Here is a 6,196-nt window from a genome sequence, read left to right on the forward strand (position 1 = left end):
GGTAAGTCGTTCACGTATTACTTCCTGAATATAAAGGAGATATAGTATTCAACATGTGTTAGACCTATGTACGTTCCCAAGCCTTGTGGAGATAATGATGTGCTATTCTCCATAAAGCACAAGTGTAGTAGCCTGTAGTAGAGCGTAGTAGAATGTATTTCTCTGTAGTAAAGCGTATTTCTCTGTAGTAGAGTGTAGTAGCCTGTAGTAGCTTGTAGTAGAGTGTAGTAGCTTGTAGTAGAGTGTAGTAGAGCGTATTTCTCTGTAGTAGAGCGTATTTCTCTGTAGTAAAGCGAATTTCTCTGTAGTAGAGTGTAGTAGCGTGTAGTAGAGCGTAGTAGAGCGTATTTCTCTGTAGTAGAGTGTAGTAGCCTGTAGTAGCTTGTAGTAGAGTGTAGTAGCGTGTAGTAGAGCGTAGTAGAATGTATTTCTCTGTAGTAAAGCGTATTTCTCTGTAGTAGAGTGTAGTAGCGTGTAGTAGAGCGTAGTAGCGTGTAGTAAAGCGTAGTAGAATGTATTTCTCTGTAGTAAAGCGTATTTTTCTGTAGTAGAGTGTAGTAGCCTGTAGTAGCTTGTAGTAGAGCGTAGTAGTTGTAGTAGAGCGTAGTAGAATGTATTTCTCTGTAGTAAAGCGTATTTCTCTGTAGTAGAGTGTAGTAGCCTGTAGTAGAGCGTAGTAGAATGTATTTCTCTGTAGTAAAGCGTATTTCTCTGTAGTAGAGTGTAGTAGCGTGTAGTAGAGCGTAGTAGAATGTATTTCTCTGTAGTAAAGCGTATTTCTCTGTAGTAGAGTGTAGTAGCCTGTAGTAGCTTGTAGTAGAGTGTAGTAGCGTGTAGTAGAGCGTAGTAGAATGTATTTCTCTGTAGTAATGCGTATTTCTCTGTAGTAGAGTGTAGTAGCGTGTAGTAGCTTGTAGTAGAGTGTAGTAGCGTGTAGTAGAGCGTAGTAGAATGTATTTCTCTGTAGTAAAGCGTATTTCTCTGTAGTAGAGTGTAGTAGCGTGTAGTAGAGCGTAGTAGAATGTATTTCTCTGTAGTAAAGCGTATTTCTCTGTAGTAGAGTGTAGTAGCCTGTAGTAGCTTGTAGTAGAGTGTAGTAGCGTGTAGTAGAGCGTAGTAGAATGTATTTCTCTGTAGTAAAGCGTATTTCTCTGTAGTAGAGTGTAGTAGCCTGTAGTAGCTTGTAGTAGAGTGTAGTAGCGTGTAGTAGAGCGTAGTAGAATGTATTTCTCTGTAGTAAAGCGTATTTCTCTGTAGTAGAGTGTAGTAGCCTGTAGTAGCTTGTAGTAGAGTGTAGTAGCGTGTAGTAGAGCGTAGTAGAATGTATTTCTCTGTAGTAAAGCGTATTTCTCTGTAGTAGAGTGTAGTAGCCTGTAGTAGCTTGTAGTAGAGTGTAGTAGCGTGTAGTAGAGCGTAGTAGAATGTATTTCTCTGTAGTAAAGCGTATTTCTCTGTAGTAGAGTGTAGTAGCCTGTAGTAGCCTGTAGTGGAGCGTAGTAGAATGTATTTCTCTGTAGTAAAGCGTGTTTCGCTGTAGTAGAGTGTAGTAGCCTGTAGTAGAGCGTAGTAGCGTGTAGTAGAGCGTAGTAGAATGTATTTCTCTGTAGTAAAGCGTACTTCTCTGTAGTAGAGTGTAGTAACCTGTAGTAGAGCGTAGTAGAGCGTATTTCTCTGTAGCAGAGTGTAGTAGCCTGTTAAGAAGCGCAGGGGTTTACAGCAGTTAAGCTTCATACAAATAGTTTCAAAAAATATTCTAACTTTTCAGTTAAATTGAACTGGGGAAAACGGTGTTCAAGTGACTACCATCGCCATGATGGTCTCGCACTATATACAAACGAAAAATTATCTGGACATCTTCCCACAAAAGATTCTTATCAGTACATCAATTGTAGTTGGTAGATAAACAAGCCATGATGGCCGATTCGCCAGTGGTCATCATAATATCAGAGACAAAGAAACAAATTTAGCAGACACGCCTAAATATTCATTTTCAATTTCACAATCTTGTGTTTTACTGCGCTTACCCAACGAGACATGATCAGTTTGTTTGAGTGTAACAGAATACATCACAAGCAATGTATTTTCCAAATACCATTAATGAAGGCGAGTGATCAGTATTACGTAAGAGATACGGTTGTTTCCGTAAATTAGACCCTTGATAAAAATTTAGAAAAAAGCTCCTGTTTTAGAAGCAATCCATACATCTCAGATTCAGTTGTTTCGGTGGATTGGGCCATTGTTAAGCATTCAGGAAAAAGCTCCTATTTCTAGAAGCAATCCATATATCACAGATGCGGTTATTTCGGTAAATTGAGCCATTGATTAACATTCAGGAAAAAGATCCTGTTTCTAGAAGCAATCCGTACATAATAGAATTACTTGTTTTGGTGAGCTAGGCCATTGATAAAAATTCAGGAAAATGGTCATGTTTCTAGAAGCAATCTATACATAACAGGTTCAGTTGTTTTGGTGAATTGGGCCTTTCATAACCTTTTAGATAATACTTTTTGACATTCAATTTTGGCCGGAATATAAAATTTCAGAACAAAAGTTACCGAATTTGGCGCTTGTCTATGATAATATCAGTTAAACGCTCCATGTTTCTCTTGTTTCGTTCAATTTTGACAATATAAAACGAAATTTTAGACCAAAAATCACCGAAGTCGGCACTTGTCTATGCCATTATCAATTAAGCGCTCCATGTTTCTCTCGTTTCGCTTAATTTTGGCCGGAAAATGAAATGTGTCTAAGGTATTGTCACATATACGAACTCTACTTGTCTTGTTTCGATGAATTAAGACCTGAATACTTTTGTATATGCCGATTATCTCTTGGTTGAAAGAAACCTTTTTTTGTTTCACAACATTAAAACTTGTTAACGTATACCGGAACAAAGTTTTCGGCAAATATGTATCACGCCGTCTTCGCTAAGGATTAATCTGTTATGCTTTCGAATATAGAAGAATCCGTTTTTTGTGAAACAATTGTTAATATATATTGAACGATTGTAGTTTATAGTTGTAGAGTCTTGATGAAATCTAGTGGTGTTTGTGTATTTCACAGACTAAAAGCTACTTTCTAAAAATATGCTCATGCACTACGAAAGTCAAAACAATTAGCATCCGTGGCATCACAGAATGTTTCACAAAAAGATTGCTACTTCTTTATGAATTGCTTTTTGTTAATATAGGAAGTTTTTTATATGATTAATTCAAAAATAATATGATCAAGCTTGTGGTCATCCTTTTTAATATATTACATAGGGAATGATATTGAGACATTCACTTTCCGTTTGATAGCCCATTGTGATTGATTTCAATTTATTTCCACAAATGAATATGTATAATACAGTGTCACGTATAAGGTGTGCTAGTTTTACGTATATTATACGTCTTGTATTATTCTAAGAAGCAATTAACTACTTGTTAAAAAGGGAAAAATATATATTCTACAAATAGTTGAAATATAGTATAGAGCTATTAGTTTTTCTCTTCTTGATTAAAGTAGAATGAAAAGTCCTTGTAGGCTAAAAGATTTCGGAACAAATTCAATTTATTTCATTCCCTTTATAGTTCAGAAACATACTTTAATGACTTGACACAAGTTGATAATATAAATTGACTAGTCGTTGATTAGTCGCCCGTCCTTTATATTTACCTGTCGCAGCAAAGTGAATAAAAATATATCGCATTTGATATTCGTGTTTCCGCAACATCATTTTCTAACTCAGCGGGGGGTCCGCGCAGAGACAGACAGACGACGGCTATTATTATAGAGACTAGTCGTTAGCCCGTGGAAAAATCCACGGGGTCGTCCGTCCTTCAAATTAACCCGTTGCAACAAAGTGGGCAGAAATATATCGCATTTGGTATTGATGCGCATTTTAAAAATTCGTGTTTCCGTTACGGGACACGGCTTTCGCGGACACACAGACAGACAGACGACGGCTATTATTAAATAGATTACAAACAATAGAACATACTGTGTGAAATGAGTGAGAAGGATAAGAAGGAAAACGAAGGAGGAAAAAGCCCGTTTAAACAAGATTTCGGATACGATACGAAATCTTAAAAAAATATGTAATCCCGGAAAAGAGCTATGGTAGTTCAAATAATAAATACAGACGATAACAGCTACATTATTCCGGGTCACTGTCTGAGCCGGACAGGGAAACATGCCCCTCTTCAGGATTAACCTTTTCGCCATTGGTAAGCACTGAAATATAAAAAAATGTCATAGAAATGCATTTGAGAAACCATATCTAATCCTAAGTTTTAAAACTGCAAGAGCTGTTGTTAAGATATCCCAATCAGAAGCACACAATAAAGAAGAATCCTGAACATTTGACAAAACCAAAAAAAAAAAAAATATAAATATAAACTAGCACAATTAGGCAAAAGAAGCCTCATTCGCATAAAAGTTGAAGCTATTGACATCTATCTCATTTTCCAATTATACTGTAAAAAAGCCAGTAGCTAGACATTTTTTTTTTGAGTATGCCGACTTCTTCTTCGCATCTTTTCAACAACTCATTTTCGTTGTCGCCACTATTTTTTAAACCCTACAGTACCTCAACCCGAATGTTTTCACAATGAGTGTAAAATCATGATATATGAAGTGTCAAGAAATGTAACAACAATTCTACTAACCATCAATCTCTGTATTTTCCATCCATGGGAAATCAAAATCACTGTCTTCGCCAGACTTCTCCTCAACACGAGGTACACCAATGTCCCCGCAATGGTGTTATAACATTTCATGAAGTCTTTATCAACGTCTCCACAGATTTACATACTATGTAATTCAATCCTCCTTTTATTATCTGCCTTCTTTGTTTCTTGTTTGTCCTTATATGCATTGCTTCTGCCCATGAAATAAGGTGTCGTTGTCCTTTTCGCTTGCTGTTGTTATTTTCAAGTTTTTCACGGAGCAACTTTTCCATTTTGCTAGCAGGATAATTCTTTGTTGAGATCCACTCTAGATCTTTTGCATGAAACAAGAAGATATATTCAGATGATAGAATATATCTTACCTACTTTAATCATAGAAACTTTGCAAGATTGAATTGAATTGAAGAACACTTTCGAAAAGTGAATTTAAATTTCATGAAATAGATTTTCGCCATGGAACCATTGTGTGATTGTTTTTTGAAGAGTACATACACATTTTCAATGTGTTTATTGAAATTTCAATACGTTCTTGTTTCAATTATTCCTTTTGAAATTTACTATATTGATCAGGAAGGAACCATTTTTAGCTCGAAATATACTTGCTCTGCACTTCACTCACAAGTTACCTAGTGTACCTAGTGTAGATAAACAACCACCTCCAATTTACATTCGCTCAGCGGTCATTTTTTTAAATAATGGAACAATATTCAGCAACCTTTCCCAACAAACTATCTCATGCTGATTACGTAAGTCTCAAATGATTTTCCATTATAGAATACTTCATAGAATATTATTAAACAATTGATATTTTATACTCTTAGCCTTTTACTTTGTGCAAATTTAGTACTATACTGTGAGTTCTTGTGTTATGGTAGTTATCCTTTTTAAACAATTTAGTTTTTTGCGATTGTCTATACCATGGCAAACAACTCTGTTTGTGAGTGACCACGGTAAAATACACAGTATGGATTGGTGGCCCCCTAACTCACCGCTGGAGGCAAGAAAGAAGGTAAGATAACTCTTGTACGCGCCTAACTGACTGGCCATCTCCAAAAGCCACCCCCACCTCTCCCCCTCCTAGCTAATGACGGCAGTTTATTGTTTTCCACTTTCATATTAGAATCTTGATTACCTGTAAATAAACATTACCTACGTCCCCTAAACGACTATCGTGCAGAGAAACGCACAGTTCTGTGAAAAAACGAGTCTGTCTAGCCACAAATTTAGCCAGGAGACCCAGCGTTTTCCCTTCAAACCGCCTTTACGATCAATTTTTTCTTTCTCTATCAAAGAAAGCTTAAATAACTAGGCTAGTCATAAAGTATGATATGAAATGTTATGGAAGGTTGAGCTGGGTATCCTGGCTACAGACTCAGCCTAGTGTAAGTGGCGGCTTCTCAAGTTTGTAGATACCTGATGATGACGTTAATAAATAAATGTTAGTGTTATATTTTCTTGTTTGAAACAGGGAAGAGGATGGGGAACAAGGATGCAGTAGTCCGTAAACCGCGGAGCGCCCTGCAGTG

Source organism: Hydractinia symbiolongicarpus, chromosome 10 (genome assembly GCF_029227915.1).
Source record: "Hydractinia symbiolongicarpus strain clone_291-10 chromosome 10, HSymV2.1, whole genome shotgun sequence".
Lineage (NCBI taxonomy): Eukaryota > Metazoa > Cnidaria > Hydrozoa > Anthoathecata > Hydractiniidae > Hydractinia > Hydractinia symbiolongicarpus.